Raw genomic sequence first — 20,308 nt, 5'->3', positions numbered from 1 at the left:
CAATTAAAGCTGAATGAAAAAGCTTTTAAAAGTATAAATATAACCATATTCACTACTTTTCAGATCTTTTTTTTTTTTTTAGCAAGGATGCGTCAAATTAAAAAAAAAATGTAATTTTTGACTATATAAAGACATAGCTCATGCATTGTATCGACTATTTTTATAATCTACTTTTTGTGCTTTTATGGTAGTTTTTGTCAATTTTAGACCTTGACAGCCCTGTCCATATTGATTCTTCAGGATATCTTTGCCTGTGTTCCTCAGTAGACGTCATACAGGTTTGGAATGGCATGAGGATGAGTAAACTATGACAAAATCTTTTTTAAGATGATTTATTGCTTTAAAGTGATGCTGAATTGTTTTAGTTTTAGTGATTGTTCTTGGCCTCTTAATTCACGTTCATACTCTAAAATGTTTTGTTGTAAAATCATTTATAAAAATTTAGAGGTTACATGCTTAATCTGTCACCATTATGATTATTAGCAAGCTACAAAACCCAAGGATTACATAAGAGCAACTCTTCCTTCATTTAGTGAACTCCCAAGTACTTTAAAATGCTGTGATAACTACTTCCGCAGTACATACTCTCTGTGTAGCCCTGTCCTGCTACTGGAAGGCTCAGTGGCAGTTCCCTAGATTTGTGGGTTGACCCACAAGGTTTTGAATCAGACCAGTGTTTTTCTGTCCAGCTAGTGTTGCCATGGTTACTTATGGTTCAGCGATTAGACTTTGGATTTAGCCTTTTGACATCAATTAAGTTTGGCTTTGTGACTTAGTGCTGTACATTTTAATGACATCTTTTATTATCATCCATGTCGAAAGACAGAAAATAAACAGATGGTTTATAAACTGTATGACACACACACACACACACACACACTGTTTCTTAAGTGTGTTTGTGGTAATGGCTGGTAAGCAGGAATGCTGGGGTCCGCTAATGGAACTTTGGGTCAATGGCTCCTAATTTGTTTTCACATATTTTAGCTCTCAATCAGAGGAACGTACTTTATGGCCTATTTTTCTCTTTCTGGTGTCTCTGTGATCATTTTTCCCTACTTTCTTGTTCAAGTGAAAACCCATCTGATCATTATTCTTAATATGTCACTCAAACAAGTTTAGAGGGGATGGAGATCAGGCCGTAAAATTAAATCCAAAGGATTTGTCTCCTCTGATGTTCCCAGGTCACTTGATCAAACAGATCTGCACAGAAGGGGCCTGGAAGGGTCTTAATTTGAACCTCCAAAGAGCACATTTTTGTGCAGGCACAAATGCTTAGCTATAATAATTTTCATGGATCAGTGGCATGATGCTCATTTTGTTTTTCTTAATCCAAGTTACTCAAAAATACATAAACATATGTTGCAATGGCTAATTCATCTCTTCTATGTTTTGTCTTTGTCTTTATTCAAATTCATTTTTTGGGAGAGTGTGAAGTGAAAAATGTCAGGGGGATACAACCCTCCTGATATAATAATGAAGAATAAGCCTAATTAAATAATTTAATTATAAATTTTTTTTAAATAAATCATAAAAAGTCTCTTATGCTCTTATGCTATGCTGCAGTTAACTGATTAAAAATACAGTGCAAGCAGTAATATTATTATTAAATAACTGTTGTCTTTTTGACATATTTTAAAATGTAATTTATTCCTTTGATAGCAAAGCTGAATTTTAAGCATCATTACACCAGTCTTCAGGGTCACATGATCCTTCAGAAATCATACTGATTTGCTGCTCAAGAAACATTTTTTTTATCAGTGTTGAAATCAATTGTGCTACTTAATGTTTTTTTTTTTTTTTTGAAAACTGTGATACATATTTTTTTCAGGATTCTTTGGTTAATACGATTTTTTGTAAAAATGTTCACTGTCCGTTTCTATCAATTTATTGCATCCCTGCTAAATAAAAATATCAGTTTCTTTTTAAAAATCATACTGAGACCAAACTTTTGAATGTTATAGTGTAGTTTGACTTAATAATTTAATTGCTATTTCTCAGGAGAAAGAAATATAAAACTGCTCTACTGCTTATTAATATTTTAAAAAAAACTTTTATCCCTAAATATGATTTTTCCTTATCTTTATTGTGGACACTTAATATGACAGAGACCATCCTGCAAACACATGCTTAAACTATAGATAAATTTAAAAGCTTCAGAGACTGATGAGTTCTCACAAGCTTGTATATATACACTGATTTAAGCTGCTTGTCATAAAAAGCCTGACATTTCCAATCACAGGATATATTTTGTGACTAATTGCTCCTTTTTTTCTGTGTACATTTACATTTGATTAACGCTGTGGTTGAAGATAGATTGTGTGACCAATTGCTCCTTATTTTCTTAGTTTCCTGTGTCTGTTGTGAGATCAGCTAAATGAGGATAGGTGGCCAGGGGCATGAATGTGCATTTGGATCGATATGAGGGTTACATTTCAATTACTGGCCTACGTCCTCCCCAACACATGCATCAGTAAGCTAGTGCAGTTCATTCAAAGTGGCAGTCACACAGCTGTCCATGTCTGTTTCTTTCATAACGTTTGTGTGTGTGCATCTGTGTTCTGTAACAAATATCAAAGGCCCTGCCCGTGGTGTCTGTTACCGTCCCAGATGGACTATTACTGGCCCTGCTTGTGGACAGCATACGTTAGATTGAACTCTCACTATTACAGATCAAGTTACTGAATAATCATTAACATTGGAGGAAATTGTAATATAATTGTCACCAAAAGCAATGTATCATATTTTGTATTTTATTTATAATCGGTACTGTAGTCCATGTAATACAGTGTGAACTGTTACAGCGTTAAAGAAGTTTGTAATACTTTTCGCTTGATCTTTCATTGAGAATACTAATTCTAAATGTGTGTAAAATGTAGTTGCCTGGCCTCATTAGTGCGTGTGTGTGTGTGTGTGTAGGGAGCAGGTGAGGCCTGCTGACTGGATATCCACTACCATTTATTATGGATGAAAGCAGCTTGGGTGTCTGTTCTATTTTTAAATGCTCTTTGTCCTGTGGGCTTGTTAAAGGACACTGAGAATCCAGTGATCATGTGATCTATATTGCCGGGATGGTATGTATGCTGAGCTGAAAGTCACAGAATGCTGAGTGATGAGAGGGTTGATGACATCTTTAATCACTTACTGTCCTGTAATGCAATAAGTTTATGAAAAAATAGCATATGTGATAACATAACAGAATATGTGCTTTAGAAATAAACAGCCAATATGATAATATCAAGGCATGCTATTTAGCAACTAGTTAATAGTGAGAATTGGTCTCTATACTAAAGTGTAAAAATGTTTATTGTTATCATTTGCTTACCATCATGTCATTCCGAATTCATGTTTTCTCTTTCTTACATGAAACACAAAGGAAGACTTTTTTACTGACTGTTGACAAAGAACACAATAACAGTAAATGAAAATGGATGCACTCAAACTGCAGTAATTGCAAAGAGGCAACATCAAAGTATCATTGTTTAAGTCACTTACCATAGTCACTTTGTGGGAGGAACACACCAATATTTAAGTCATTAAGTTAAATGAAAATCAGCCATTGTTTTCAGATTTGATTTGAGATCAGTGATGCTGAACACTGTTGTTGAGTTATTATCAAATAACATTTCACAATCCAAATTTTAAGTTTAAGTAATTTAAAATGTGGTTCAGCATCAGGGTCAAAATCAAGATATTGTGGCCATATTTTTTTGTTTGTTCTCGTTTTAATCAATTGTAGTGATTTAATTAACTGCTTCAATTATTTTTGGGGTTTACCTAAATTGCAAAAGGAAAGTGGATTGTAATTTGGAAATGTTTATTCAGGATAGTTTTTTTTTTAATTCGTAAAATCTTTGCTGCAAGACATCTTAGATACTCTATGGTTTCTGACGCCCCTGATGGTTCTGCTGAGGTGTGCGGCTGTCTTAACTTAGTTTACAGCAGGAAACAGGCTACAGCAAACGTCAGAGAGCAGCTCATCAGAGAGAACATCATTGCCTCCCTCTCATTAAATCCTGCTACTGCTGTAAACAGCAGGTCAAGCTTATTCTGTGTAATTGGTCCACCAAGAAATTGATGGTGTTTAGTTTGACTGCATTAGTGTGCTTGTGTTAAAATGTCTGGGTACACTGTGCTCTTAAAAGGCAAAAGGATGCAGTTTTTGTAAAAAACGAATAATGCTTAGTTTCCTGAACTTGCATTAAATCATAAAATGCTATTGTTTTAAATGCTGACAAACTTATATTGCTTCCTCTGTAAAGACGCATAGTTATTGTCATAGAGCTTGACTGTTTCCATGGCAATGTTCCCATCATTTTACAGCTGCCACCAATTACATCATTAACAACTGAAGAAGAAAGCTCTGGAAAATGGCTCTTCCAGACACTTCGTCTAATGATTTTCCCTTCTTTGCATGAACTTGTGATGTCTCAGTGTATAGTGCTGTGCTTTGGTGAAATTATTGAGACCTTTTTTTTTTTTTTTTTGTGAGACTCACAGATCCACACTCACCACACCACTGGAAAATCTATCAAGCCTGTTTTTTTATTGTGGAAATTTGTCTGACGTCCATGCTGAAAGTGAGGGAATGGAACTACTACTGAAAGATTGAATTCTCCATTTTTAGGAACTTCTCTCTTTTTCTCTCCCACTCATACACATATGTATTCTTACTTAATGGGATAGTTAACATAAAAATTAAGATTCAGTTATTATATAAATCACCGTCATGTCACCTTTTTTTCTTCTGTGGAAAATATATATTTTTTGTGTGTGTATCTTTACTAATTTATTTTTTGTAGTGACAGTTAATATTGACAGTGGTAGCTAAGAACCAAACATTAAAAAAAGGTTAAAAAAGAAAAAAGAAAATATTTTCTTAATAATAAATAACACTAAACGGATTTGGACCAACATGTGTCACAGGCTCACAGCTAATGCAAACAGTCTTTAATAAATCAGATCAGATGGAGGAAGGAGCCAAGGAGGAGACAGGAAGGACTAAGAGGAGGCAGGTGGGGCCCAGGCCACAGCCATAATGGTGGCCCACGGTGGACCCAACAGAAGGAGGAGCCATGGGATCCGAAAGGCCGTGATGGAGCAGAGTGACAGAGGACCAAGGTAAGAACAGAGGACCAGAGGGAAGAAGGAGCCTGGACAAAGCCAGAGGGATGGAGGGACGAGGTGTAGCTGGAGGAGTGGAGTCCCGAGGTGGCGGATGGTCGACGACAGACCAAATCAGAGCCAGAGGGACGATGGAGTCTGATGGAGCTAGCTGACTGATAGCCCATGGTGAAGAGGAGTGAGCTAGGAGACATGGTGGAGCCGCTGGCTTAAAGGGCAGAGGCGGATTCCAGTACTCGTTTGATGGAGGCAGAGGCTGAATTCAATTCAATTTTATTTATATAGCGCTTTTTATGATACAAATCATTGCAAAGCAATTTTACAGAAAATTTATTTTTCTATATTATTTAGTAGTAGCTTATCAGTGGAGACTCAGTTTATGTATATATGGCAGAAACAAATGGACAAATAAAGTAAAGACGTAATCAAACAGATGCCAAAAAATATTAATAGCAATTGTTATGATGCAATCAAAATTATAACAAAATTTGGTAGCTCTGATAATAAGATGCATTATTTGAATGCTTGGTTCAAATAACCAGATATGTGTCTTTAATATAGATTTAAACAGAGAAAATGTGTCTGAACCCACGAACGTTATCAGAAAGGCTATTCCAGAGTTTGGGAGCCAAATGAGAAAAAGCTCTACCACCTTTTGTGGACTTTGATATTTTCTTGACCTGGTAAGGACTTTAGCTGATGCATTTTAGAAAATTGTTTATCCCCTAGCAGTGCATTACAATAGTCCAGTGTAGAGGTCATGAATGTATGAATTAGCTTTTCTGCATCAGAAACAGGTAATGTTTCGTAGCTTGGCAATGTTTCGAAGATGGAAAAATGCTGTTTTTGTAACTTGGGAAGTATGATGATGATGATGGGAAGTTGCCGTCTAAAATAACACCCAGCTTTTTTACTGTAGAGGAAGTAACAGTACATCCGACTAGTTGCAAATTTTAATCTACAAGATTGTGTGTACTGTTTTTTGGTCCAATAAGTTATATTTCTGTTTTATCCAAATTTAATAGGAAATTTTTTTTAACACACTCTGTTAGCTTAGATAATTTGGAAGTTTCATCTGGTCTCGATGAGATATATAGCGGAGTATCATCAGCATAACAGTGGAAACATTTTCTAATAAAATTGCCAAGGGACAACATGTATAATGAAAATAATAGGTGACCTAGGACATATTCTTGTGGCACTCCATATTTTACTGCTGATAAATGAGATGACTCCCCATTTAAATAAACAAAGTTGTAGCAATCAGACAGGTAGGATCTAAACCATCTTAGAGCCTACCTTGAATACCTGTATAGTTTTGTAATCAATCTACAAGTATGTCATGATCTATGGTATCAAATGCGGCACTAAGATAAAGTAAAACTAGCAATGAGATGCAGCCTTAGTCTGACACAAGAAGCAAGTAATTTGTAATTTTAACAAGTGCAGTCGATGTGCTATGGTGGGGCCTGAAACCTGACTGAAAATCTTCATACAGATTTTCTTTTTTATTTATTTTTTTGCAGGAAGGAGCACAATTGAGCAGACACAATTTTTTAAAAAATGTTTGACAAATTGAATATTTGAAATGGGTCTGTAATTTGCTAGTTCACTAGGATCTAGTTGTGGTTTTTTAATAAGAGGCTTAATAACCGCCAACTTGAATGGTTTTGGGACGTGACCTAAAGATAACGTTGAGTTAATAATATTGAGAAGTGGTTCTTTCTCTTCAGGTAACAACTCTTTCAGTAATGGGTACATGATCTAATAAACATGTTGTTTGTTTTAGATGCAGTGATAAGTTTATTTAGCTCTTCCTGTCCTATAGCTGTATAGCACTGCAGTTTATCTTTATGAAACTGAAGTATTAGACGCTGTAGAATCTTCATTTTCTTCATCATCTATTTTATCAGTGAAGAAATTCATAAAGTCATTACTATTAAACAGTGAGGGAATATTTAGACTGGGTGGCATCTGGTTATTTGTTAATTTAGCTAAATAAAAACCTTGGATTGTTTTGGTTATTTTCTATGGGTTTGTGGATATGCTTGTTCCTTGCATTTTTTAGAGCCTGTCTATAGCTGGACATACTGTTTTTCAGCACTATTCTAAAAACCTCTGAGTTTTCCCCATCTGTGCTCAAGTCTATGAGTTTCTTTCTTGAGAGTGAGTATTAATGTTGTACCATAGCACAGTACATTTTTGTCTAACCTTTTTCAATTTGATGGGGGCAACAGCTACTAAAGTATTAGAGGAGATAGTGCCCATGTTGCTAGTCATTTCGTCTAGTTCATATGTGTTTATGGCATAGGGTACACAGAGCAGTTGAGATAAATCAGGCAGGTTATTTGTGTATCTGTCTTTGGTGGATTGAATGATAGTTCTGGCCAGATGATAATGCAGAGCCATATATTTAATATCAGTAATACGCAGCATGCACAATGCATGGAAAGGGCCAGTAACATCATCATTTTGAGATATTATATCTATATCAGTAAGATCGAGTCCATGCAATATAATTAAGTCTAGCATATGATTAAAATGATGAGTGGGCCCGGTGATATTTTGCTTGACTCCAAAAGAGTTTATTAGGTCAGTAAACACAAGTCTTAATGCATAATTTGTATTATCAACATGAATGTTGAAATCTCCAACAATTACTGCTTTTTATAAATGGTAACCAAAAGGTCTGAAAGGGAGATATGCAAATTCTTGAAGGAATTCTGTATACGGCCCTGTTGGTGTATACACAGTAGCCTGAGCAAGAGATACAATAGATTTATTTTGCATATCAGACTGTATAACATTAAGCAGAAGTATTTCAAATGAGTTAAACCTGTATCCTGTTTTCTGGGTAATATTGAGAAAATCATTATAAATTGTTGCAAAACCTCCGTCCCAACAAGTCTGATTGGGGCTCATGCTTATAACAGTTATTTGGTGGAGTAGACTAATTTAGACCAATATAATAATTTGGTTTTAGCCAGGTTTCAGTCAAGCATCAAATCTATTATCTGTGATCATTTCATTTAATCATTTCACACAATAACTGCTTTGGGTGTGAGTGATCTAATGTTTATGAGCCCAAACTAAGGCAGTCATGATATTAGATTTTTCATATCACAATTATTGTGGCCTTAAGAATTTACCATATCAATATATCGGGATACATATAGAAACCTTGGGGGGAGGGGGGAGATATCAGTCAAATGTTTACTGATTTTTTTTTTGAACATGAGGATACTGATAAACTCAGGGCACAAGACTCTGGCTTTCTCCATCTTTGCAGCATATGAAATTAAACAAGAGAGAAAATACTGTCAAGTTCAACAGTATGATGAATATTAATGGTAACACTTTACAATAAGATAGATGTAATTTGGTTACATGAATGTATTAACTATCACTAATGAAAAATACATTACACAATTTATTAATCTTTCTAGTCATCCGGGGCCTGGCTTGCATCCTCAGCGTCAGATGCACCCAGGGTCCGTGGTGTCCCGGTGCTGGAGTGAAGGACATCTGGAAAGATCGTGTCCTGGGTGCACCTGGCCTATGCAGAGAAACACACAGAGCAGAGGTGGTGAGACTGTTAGCAGCGAACTGTATACTTACCCTGTGAGCATCAGCCCTGGAGGTTTGCAGTGCGGCTCTCCGCTCTCTCAGCTGGTCCAGTGAAAGGTGAGGAGTGCCAGTGAAAGGTGAACGACCTTTGTGGTCGTTTCAGGGCAAGCAGACAGTCCAGGGCAGACAGATAGTTCCAGGCAGGAAGAGCATTCAGACGGAGGCGGGAGAAGAGGGGGCATGTCTGCATATACAGTATCCATATTTGATTTCACTGAGCTTGGCTCACCCTTGGCCATGGTGCAGTGGGTAGAGCTTCCCTCCGCTCTCTCGCTGTCCATGGTGCTCTCTCCTGTGGTGAGCACTGTAGCCAGCTCTCACACTTGGTCTGACATCACAACCTCTGACTCCGTGGTGATCCTCAGCTCTGTTGCTCTCTCTGGCAATAGCTCGTCGGTTGTGGCTGACTCTATCAACGGTGGGTTCAGGCTCTTGTTCCACACAGTGGGTTGATGGTGGGCTGGGTTCTGGGACAAGCAGCATTTGCAATCGGGGCCGGACACTCTCCAGAGGTCTCAGGGAGGTCAATGGGGTGGTGGCAGTTAGCCCCGATCTTAAACAGTGACTTCAGCATCTCGTCATCAAACGCGGTAGTGATGGCGAAATGGATGAAATCCCTCTTTGCGAAATCCTCGATATTCTGGCTACTCCGAGCCAGAGCATTGAATCTTGCGGTGCGCTCCATCAGAACAAAAACAAAGAGAAAAACTTTCAAAAATCGCGTATCGCTTATCGTAACTTTTGGGTCTGTCAATAACAGATCAATAACAGCATTTATACTTACTAACTGATATTTGAAGTACAAAGATGACTGCACTGACACAATAATTAAAAAAATATATACTTTCATGTCCTTCATGTCCCAAAAAATTAAAAATCTTTCTCTCACTTCCACCTGCAGGGTGACATCCTGTTCCAACCTTAATTAGATGTGATTAATTAGCATAATATATTTTTGGTGATATGAGTTGGTGGAATCTACATTAGATAATTCCGGGACGCATTCTGGGTCTGTTTCACTGGATTTTTGATAAACATGATGGTTAGGTTTGGACTTTTTTCATAGACATGGGCTATGTTTAAGTTAAGGTTAAACTTTAAAATGTTAAAAGGATACCAGTTCATTTTAATTTCTTGACATGCATGCTGCTGCAGCTGCCATTACATAATACTCATGATAGGGACATGGCATCAAATGCCCCATCAATTATTTTCTACTCTATGAAGTTCATTTTCTTTGTTTGTATTGTACATGAAATCCAGCATGAACTTCTCTTTACACACAATCTGCTCGAGCAAAACAAAACATGTAGAAAAGAAAAACTATTATTAAATCCCACAACTTTAACCATTGTCATACTTTTTGGTGCAGCAGAGTTAGCTGTGGATTTTAGTGTGAGGTGTCATATTGAAGTTTTTCATACTGTTGTGTGTTCTCCTCTCACTCAGCCTTTTGAAAGAAGAAAAAACCTAGTTACAAAAAGCCAGTTGACTCAGGCAGGCCTAAGTGAGAAACCAGGCTGCTGAGAAGGGGATTTCATCTGATACCCTGTGAGGTTTGAAACAGTCTGTCAGATGAGAACAGCTCTGTCTCTGGTTTGCATGGACACAAGCACTGCACGTAAGCGGTCAGTTGAGCTGTCATTTGTGGTGAGAGCTGTTTTTCTTTTTGTTCCTTGATTTGGACGTTTTGATGATGATATTTACCATAAACGTTGTATCTTTAGTTACCTCAACAGCTGTTAAAGGAACACTCCACCCAAAAATGAATCTTTTACTCATCCTCATGCCATCCCAGAAGTACAGTATGTAAATGTTTTTGTACATATTTCTCATTGCACTGTGCATGATTCACTGGGACAGTATTCCAAATAAGAAAAGTCTGCCTTCATAATATTTTTTGGCTGATGCACTAAATCCCTCTTACATTTTAAACCCTTCCCTGCATCCTGGCTCCATGTTTTATGTAATGCCCACTTTCTGCAATGAAGGAAATCCACTTACATTTTTCTTTTTAAATATCTAGATTCACTTGGAAATATGATTGTGGGTTATAAGAACATATAAGAAATAGCGCAGCAGTCGTTAAATGTGTGTTTAAACTGGGCAAGTACTGCATCTTAGGAATGGTAAAATTCAATTTCATACCATGTGTATTGTACATGAGGATAACTGTGACTGATAAAGATTCCATGTTTGCTGAGGAGAGATGGTCTGCAACCCTCCTCCTCTAATGGATCATCCCTGTGTCAGTGCTTGCCTGTTGTGAAAAGGATTTCCCATGATTAAAGGAGTAGATTATCTCTCGAACTGGCGCCCTATATTTGTACAGTGTACATGGGTGTAAGATTAAGCAAACCAGTTAGTGGGTCAGACTGGGCTCACTGACTGACTGATTCTGGCTCTCTTACATGGTCATCTCTCATTTTATTCATTTATCGTTAACTTTTCATTCAACATTAGCTCTATGACATCCATTTTATAGTGCAATGTTTTCTCATTTTCCATCTGATTCTGAAACCTTTATTTTAGAGGAAAAGAATAGGGTCAATAGGTCAAATAAAAGAGACACAACAAGATGGAAGCAGAGATAAGTTTATAAGTATAGTTATCTTGAGGCTTTTGTGTACTGTCTTCAACGGTGTGTGTACACAATATAAAAAAATACGTGTAGAATGTAGTCACACAAGTAGAATTAGTTTCTGGAGTGTTCACCAGTGGACACTTTGCAAAGAGACATAATTATCAAAGTTAGAAGGTGGCTCCTTGTGGTTAAATTGCTTTTGTTTAATAACATTGTGTAGTTTTGTTGTCACAAATTATGTAAGTAGAAGAAGATTTTTTAAATTTTTAATTATCATCCTCTAGGTTTCTGTTTTGTTTTAAAGGGTTAGTTTATAAAATTTTCAAATTTTCACTTACTCCAGAGGCATCCTAGGTGTATATGACTTTCTTCTTTCAGACAAATCCAGTTGGAGTTGTTTTAAAAATGTTCCTGGCTATTCCAAGCTATATAATTGCAGTCAGCGAGTGTTGCAGTGCTTCAGTCCAAAAGAAGTGAAATAAAAAGTGCCTATCCATAAAAATAAAAAAGTGTCTCACATGGCTCTGAAGGGGTGAACAAAGTCCTCCTGTAGCTAATCAATGTGTTTTTATAAGAAAAATATCCATATTCAAAACGTAATAATCACTTTAGCTTACGCTCACTGTTGTAAATGGAAGTAACGCTGGTGTCAGGCGAGAAGAGAGAGGACTCAAACGCAGAGGATAAGTGAAACAGTTTATTTGTACAACCGTGAATCCAAAAATAATCCAATGTGTGAAGACACACATATGAACAAAAACCCAAGTGTAACAACTCCAGAGCCTTACAGTCACCTGCAGACACAAGCTGTGGAGACCACCACTGGTGCAATGTCCAACGGGACATGGAAAAAACAGGACAGAGGATCTCTGGCACACGGCCAACGTAAGACTCCTCATCTAAACGTCCTGAGCAACACAGTAGAAAACAGGTAAGGAAACAGACACACAGTACTGTTACAAAGTCAGCATGAAATCTACTGACAACAAGGGACAGAAACAGCAGGGAATATAAGGGAAAATGGGAACAAGCGACAGGTGAGAGCAATCAGCTCGTGATCTTCACACACCAGCGCCGATGTATCGGGTGAATGTTCTTAAACTGGGGGGTTAAATTGAGTCAAACCGACACCGGACTGAGCACCTTAGAGATGGCAAAAGGTCCAATAAATTCGGGTCCCAGTTTACGTGAGGGGAGTCTGAGAGGAATGTCCTTGGAGGACAACCAGACCTTCTGAACGCACACATAAAGTGGGGGCTTAGCACGGTGACAAGCCACTGACGCCTTGTTCCTGTCACCAGACCGAGTGAGGGCTTCTCTGGCAACCCTCCACATACGGAGGCATCTCTGAATAAACGAGTGCGCGGATGGAACAACGGCATCAGATTCTTGGGAGGGGAATAAGGGTGGCTGGTGGCCTAAACAGCACTGGAAGCAAGACAAACCAGTAGATGAGACCAGGAGGGAATTATGAGCATACTCCACCATAGTTAATCTGGAACTCCAAAATGACGGTTCTGCGGACGCCACACAACGGGAGGGGTATAAAATGTGCGGCCTTCAAGAACCTGTCCACCACATTATGGACTACCGTTTTGCCGCTAGACGGAGGTAGGCCTGTGACGAAATCTATAGCTATGTGGGTCCAGGGTCTCGAAGGGACAGGCAGCGGTTGGAGTAACCCTGCTGGGGGTCCATTGGAACCCTTCCCCGCAGCACAAACAGGACATGCCGACACGAACTGACGAGCGTCCCGTGCCATGGAAGGCCACCAGAAGCGTTGCTTGATTCAACTACAGGTACGAGTCGCTCCTGGGTGGCAAGCTAGTACAAATGAGTGACCCCACTGTAGGACCTTAGTTCAGACCGATTCTGGCATGAACAACAGGCTCTCCGGGCAACCCATGGGATCTGTGATGTTGCGCAGAGCTGAGCGGACTCTGGACTCCAACCCCCAGGTGACCATTGCTACTACCCGATCGGGGGGCAGAATGGTCACCGGAAGGATGGATCATGGTTCAGCCTCAAAGATCCGCGAAAAAGCGTCAGGCTAACCATTCTTGGACCCCGGACGGTAGGAGATGTTAAAATTGAACCAACCGAAGAATAGTGCCCAGCCAGCCTGTCGGGAATTCAGTCGTATAGCAGTGCGAATATATTCTAGTTCTTATGATCGGTCCAAACTAAAAAAGGTACCTCCGCCCCCTGTAACCAGTGATGCCACTCCTCCAGCGCTAACTTAACAGCCAGTAACTCCCTATTCCCGATGTCGTAATTCCGTTCTGAGGGGGTTAAACAATGAGAAAAAAATGCACAGGAATGAACTCTGTCATCCGAAGGTGACCTCTGAGACAAAATTGCCCCTGCTCCCACCTCTGACGCATCCACCTCCACAACCAACTGACGAGACGGATCGGGAGTTACAAGAATGAGAGCCGAAATAAAGCGACTCTTTAAATTAGAGAATGCATCCTGAGCCTGCGGCAACCAACAGAAACGTCTACGAGTGGAGGTGAGATCCTTCAGAGGAGAGGCAACCTGGCTTAAATTTCGAATGAACATCCTGTAAAAATAGGCAAACTCCAGAAATCGCTGGACCGCTCTACGACTATCTGGGGTGGGCCAATCAGCAACTGCTTTTACCTCAGCAGGGTCCATTCGGATTCCTTCAGGTGAAAGAATAAATCCCAGGAATGGAACCGACTGTGCGTGAAACTCGCACTTCTCCACCTTGGCGAATAAACGATTCTCAAGCAGCTGCTGGAGTACTCCCCTGACGTGTTGGCCAAATACTCAAAGTGCCCCATGGGGGTGTTAAAGGCGGTCTTCCATTCATCCCCCTCCCTAATCCGAACTAGGTGATAAGCATTGCGAAGGTCCAACTTCGTAAGGATGGTCGCCCCCTGCAAGAGCTCAAAGGCTGATGACATCAACGGCCAAGGATAACGATTCTTGACTGTGATGTCATTCAAGCCCCAATAATCTATACAGGGACGGAGCGATATATCCTTCTTCCCCACGAAGCAGAACCCTGCCCCAGCTGGAGAGGAAGAGGGCTGGATGATGCCAGCTGCCTGAGAATCATTGATGTACTTCTCCATGGCCTCCTGATCTGCAGTCAGCCAACCCGTGAAGAAAGTGATCCCACTGCACTTTAGCATTCCAACCGCATGACACGGCGAGAGTGCGGAACTCGATGGAGTAATCCGACACTGACCAACCTCCCTGTTGCAGCAAAGATAACGCCCGCGCCGCCTCTGTCCTCCTAGACTAAGGCTCCTCCGAAAATTCCTTAAAGGAGTTGCAACACTGATGTTCATTGTCCCACATGGCCGTTCCCCATTCTCTCGCTCGTCCGATTAAAAGCGTGATGGTGAATGCCACTCTAGATCGCTCCGTGGGAAAACAGGAGGGCTGGAGTGAAAAAGTCAGTGAACATTGTGACAGAAATGAACGGCATGAGTTGGGCTCACCGGAGTAAGGAGCAGGTGGATTGAGACGAGGTTCTGCATGATGGGAAGCCACTGCCTCTGGTTTGGATGGAGGTTGGACAACAGGAGTCGCGGGAGGAATAATCTGAAGCCGATCAAGCTGTTCATTGAGCTGGGTCAGTTGCAGTAACAGCTTCGAAAATGTGTGACGTGAAGCGGTGATCTTCTCCTGCTGTCTACCCATCAGCCTGCCTTGCTGTCTGAGGATACGGAGGACATTGATCTCCTATGAGTCCATAATGGTCAGTAGATTCTGTCAGGCTAGAAGAGAGAGGACTCAAACGCATAGGATAAGTGAAACATTTGATTTGTAATCCAATGTGTGAAGACACACACACAAACAAAAACCCAAGTGTAACAACTCCAGAGCTGTCCGTACATTCACCAGTCACCACTGGTGCAATGCCCAACGGGACGTGGAAAAAATTAGACAGAGGATCTCGGGCACCTCACCAAGGTAAGGCTCCTCGTCTAGACGTCCTGAGGAACACAGTGGAAAACAGGTAAGGAAACAGACACACAGTACTGTCACAAAGTCAACATGAAATCTACAGACAACAAGTGACAGACACAGCAGGGAATATAAGGGAAAATGGGAACAAGCGACAGGTGAGAGCAATCAGCTCGTGATGTATCAGCGCTGATTGCCCAGGTCACGAGCTGCAGACAATGACAGGACACAGACAACAGGGAAGCACCCTGAACCGTGACACTCTGGGAGAATGACTTATGAGGTCGGCTTTATGCCTGCGCCTCTCAAAAGGGATGCATGCAGAAAAGCATTGGCCAGATCAAAACAAAACAACAGTCTCTAACTAGAAGTAAAAAATTAGGATTTGTAAAGAAGAATGTCAGAGGATTCTGATAAGTAATTATAAACTGTTTAATTTAACCAATTTAGGCCTTGCTTTTATTTCAATTCTTTTGGACTGAAGCACTGCAACACTCACTGACCAGGATTTTTTTTAAATACAACTCCAACTGGTTTCATCTGAAAGAAGAAAGTCATAACTAAGATGCCTCTTGGGTGAGTAAAACACAGCCTAATTTTCATTTTCAACCCTTTAAGTTTTGAAAGCAGGACTTTTATTTGAAAAGAGATGAGAAATGGTACACCAGAGCAGAGACATCCATTTGCTCCTTCATTTGAAGCTCCATTCCATCATCCCTTTCTAAGTTAGTTAAAGGTTTCGACTTTAACAATAATAGATACATCTCTATAATAGTCCTATAGTCAGCATTTATGAAAATGAAACTAGTTTTTGAATGTCTAATACAAATTAATTCTACAAACCATGGCAAGTTCAGCCAGTAGATCTAAATTGTACACAGCATTAGTCTGTAAAAAATAAATAAATAAAATAATAAAAATGACAAATTCCTTCCATACCCTCATATTAACTGTTTGTCACGGTCACTCAGGCTGGAAGGAACGAGGAGACGCTGGAGAATACGTTGAAAGAGTTTTATTCAGGAAACAAGGAGACAAACACTGGAACATCGGGGATGACATTTAAGATCTTTAACATTTAACCTTTGAGCACATAGACATTCAACAGCAGATTAGGGAGAACAGAAAGGGTTAGAACTAAATAGGGCAGAGATTGATAACGAGACCCAAATGGAGATGAATTCACATGACAAGGACGGGCACAGGAAGGACCAATCAAGGTTAAAGGGAACAAACATGTGAAAGTGTGCCTCGGTCCAGGGTATATGCCCCCCCGCCCGCCAAAAAATTGGGGAAATCTAGGTACTTTGATGGGCACTGTGGGGCTGGAGCCGACACTAGGCTTAATTGGGGATCAGGAGCCCTCCCAGGGCTCAACGGGGAATCAGGAGCCCTCCCCGGGCTCAACAGGGAATCAGGAGCCCTCCCCGGGCTCAACGGGGAATCAGGAGCCCTCGCCGGGCTTAACTGGGGATCAGGAGCCCAATAGTTAGTATCTCATAAAGAACAAGGTTTAAAGGACAATGCCAACTTGGTGGATGTAGTGTGTCCTTACATACTAATATATTACACACCTGTACAAAGACAGGCTTAAGTACCATGAAAAAAGGTGCTGTTCCTGGCAAAGTATTAATATTAATTTTAACTATTTCTAACCTAATAGTCTCACCCCAGCATGTATTAATTTTCATTTTTATGTTAAAGGTCTATTTGTACACGAGAAAAACATTATATCCCTGTCACATAATTACAGTATATCTGTGCTGAGCAATGCTTGTTTACGACTGATTGCTCTTTAGAGCTTTTAAAGCCTTTGACAGAATTAATCACAAATTCAATTTGTCGTCTGACACGTTAATGATATGTCATTACTTTTCCTCTTACATTATGAAAATAATCTCAAATGCAAGATTAACATGCAGTTCACTCATGTTTATCTGATTCACTGACAAAATCAGACTATGATTTATTGTTTTGTGGGGAAAAATATCAGTTTTTTTTTTCAATAACCACACCAGTTCTTGGGAACTGTCTGATTGTTTCTGTATGCATCCATTAAATTTGAATACATATCAGTCATTTTACATAAAGAACAAGCTGAGATTTCCATTTTGCTTTTTTCCTTTGTTACTCTAATGCATGCACTTGTATTTGCATATGTGAGAGAGTAAACTGAAATCTGAGTGTAGTTTTCATTAGATGATGCCTGCAGCTTTTGTATTTATGACTAAAGATTGAATGTAAAATCAAACTTCTTGCCACATCAATACTTCACTACTGTATATGCACACAGAAATTAATGTGTTGATTGATTAAGATTTTATGTTGTGTTTTTCAAACCATCCATTTGAAGTTTTGAGGGTTAGACAGATATGTGAAAAACATATTTTGCTAATGTTTGCGGTTCATCACATAATATATTATTAATTGGTTTAAGCGCCATGGAATGTTTTAGAAATGCAACCAAGGGGACAAAAGAGCCACAAGATTTTGGAAATATTTAAGTGCCAAATAATTTCTGCAATATAATGACCTTTGAATAGCCAAATTGAAACTTGTTTCTTTATGAACCACCCATGGAATAATTTGGTTTTCATCACACAGTGAATAATCATGATTAATAAATCTGAGCTGGAAAATTAGAAGTCCGATCTTCATTCTTTCTCCTGTCCAGTCCACATTCTACACAGTGAAAGTTCAGAGAGGGCCTGGTCTCTGCGTGCTACATTTCCACATGAAGAACAATGCTAACACTGTCCTGTGTTCTGATTAGCACTGTGCTGGATCAGTGTTAGCGATGTGTGAGCATTGCCAGAGCCTGTGGCCTCCAGACTTAAGCCAAACTCCAGTCCTGTGAGAATCTCTTTCTGTCCTGATGTAACCTCATAAGTGCATCACATCGAACATGTACTCACTAGATCACTTTCACAGCTTTGTTGTGTTTATAATCACATTTTCGCTAACTATTCTAACAGAGTCTTTACTCTGAAGCTTAATGGTGGTGATGTTGAAGTCGATAATGAGTCGGTGGTGATTATTTTTGACGATAATATTTAGGCTTTAAAATCCATGAAGTTATTTGCTGATGAATTTTATCATGATTAACAAACCATGATAAGTACTAAAAACTTTTGTTGGCCACAGAGTTACTTTCTGCAATGATACAAATGCCAGTGGAGAAATCCTGTTGCGTTTTTGTAGAGGGAAGCAGAGTGATGCTAACTTCGTGTTGGCCAGCAAAAATACATCATCGCTGCAGCACTATATATTCTTTAATCTATATTTCTACTAGTGGAGGCACACCTTCTCCATAATACTGTTTACTAACAATCAAAATGCTCAAGAATATGTTTTGCCACAACAGTATTTTACATTTTAGAAATGGCTTACACAGTATATACAATGTTTTGCATATTAAGCAAGGATCTATTTTAAATTTGAATAAAAACCATACATGTCCTGAATATCAATGACAGTGATATATATAAATCTGAGATGAACTGCCTGAGAGATATAGAAACAACTGATCTGCTGGTATTTTCTGGTATAGTAATCCAAAAGCAGTATGCTTTATGAAAGCACTTTGTTTTGTGCCTGTAGATGGCAGAAGAGCCCAATCATGGCATATGTGATGTTTTCTGACTATTGACTGTCTGAAAAGTATTGATCTGAGCTAATAGCGTGCTGACAATCCTCAGCTTTCGAACCATTAATGCACTTTTAACGTCCTGTTCTCTTTCTCTCTCTAAACGCTTTTCTCTTTCTTTAATTTTCTCTCCCGTGAAACACCTGCTGTTTAATTATTCAAGTTGCAAGCGAATTTTCTCATTTTTTCCTACACCAATTAGTTCCATATGCGCATACACTGTTATATGGATTTGTTTTCAGCCATATTGTGTGCTTTGTCTTTTGTGTGTGTGTGTGTGTGTGTGTGTGTGTGTGTGTGTGTAGAGGTTAACAAGAATGAGTTTTCAGCCTCATATAATAATGTCCAGTGCTGAGTATCACAATATTATCTCTATGGCAACCACACACATTACATCATAGTTTTGCACTGAGTCACCTGGACCACCAGGCCTCTGACGTCAGTAACCCTACGACCCAGTCCAGCTCTGAAATGAAATCCAGACGCAAACCAAAACAATATGCACAAAACGTGCCCTCAAGGAGCAAAAATGAAGCAAATAAACTTCAGGCTCCAAGTAACAAATGTTAGAAATAGACTTTCATATGAGCAGACTGGACTCACATGAAAGCAGAACAGCTCACACTGAAATTAATTGAACTTTAAAAACATAATGTAAAAATGTGTTTGAAACTAAAGCTAGCAAACTTTCATGTTATTTCTGTAATGTCTAATTTGACAGTTTTTAAATGAGAATTTGGTGGTTAAATTACTCTTATGAATGTAAGATGTTTACATTTTGTGTAGAAAATGATGTGTTCCTAAATAAGGTTTTGTGGGTGTTTGACAGGGCTTTGCTAGATGGTTTCCAGCATGTTCTGGGAGTTGCTTGCTGGCCCAGATAAGTCTACCTACGTCCTCTATGAAATTCTTTGATAAGTCTCCTTTGGACATTTTTTTCTGAAACGTGTCATTTCTCGTGTCATAGTTCACAACAGACTTACTGTGGGATTCCCTTACATTCACAACTCGACCCTCTCGTAAACACAAGTACAACAGTTGGGTGGTTTAAGAGTTAAACAAGAAGAACATTTGTAGTATTATACTATGTTTTTTTTAAACACCCCTGTTTATTATGTTCTTTTGGACATCCATTCGCTTGGAAACATTTGGATGGATTATTTTTGTAAAACATTTTGTTTGTGTCCTTGTAAACAAAAAATGTCAAATGCATCTGGAATGGTACAAGGATAAGTAAATGATGAGAGAATTTAAATTATTGGGTGGACTATCCCTTTAAGGCCATACATATGCTCAAATGGAAAGTTCACTCAAAAAATATTGTCATTTACTTATCCTCATATTGTTCTAAACATGTATCCATCACTTTTTTTTTTTCAGCTGAACAC

At 39.1% G+C, this 20,308-nt stretch overlaps 1 protein-coding gene across 3 annotated transcripts in view; it reads left to right on the top strand.

Annotated features, from left to right (window-relative positions):
* Window positions 1–20,308, top strand: part of LOC113093263 (dedicator of cytokinesis protein 9-like) — an 81,316-nt gene that overhangs the window by 1,297 nt on the left and 59,711 nt on the right. The window lies entirely within an intron of this gene.

This window comes from Carassius auratus, chromosome 6 (genome assembly GCF_003368295.1).
Source record: "Carassius auratus strain Wakin chromosome 6, ASM336829v1, whole genome shotgun sequence".
Lineage (NCBI taxonomy): Eukaryota > Metazoa > Chordata > Actinopteri > Cypriniformes > Cyprinidae > Carassius > Carassius auratus.
The sequence above is the reverse complement of the archived record's forward strand: the minus strand, read 5'-3'. Positions and strand labels throughout refer to the sequence as shown.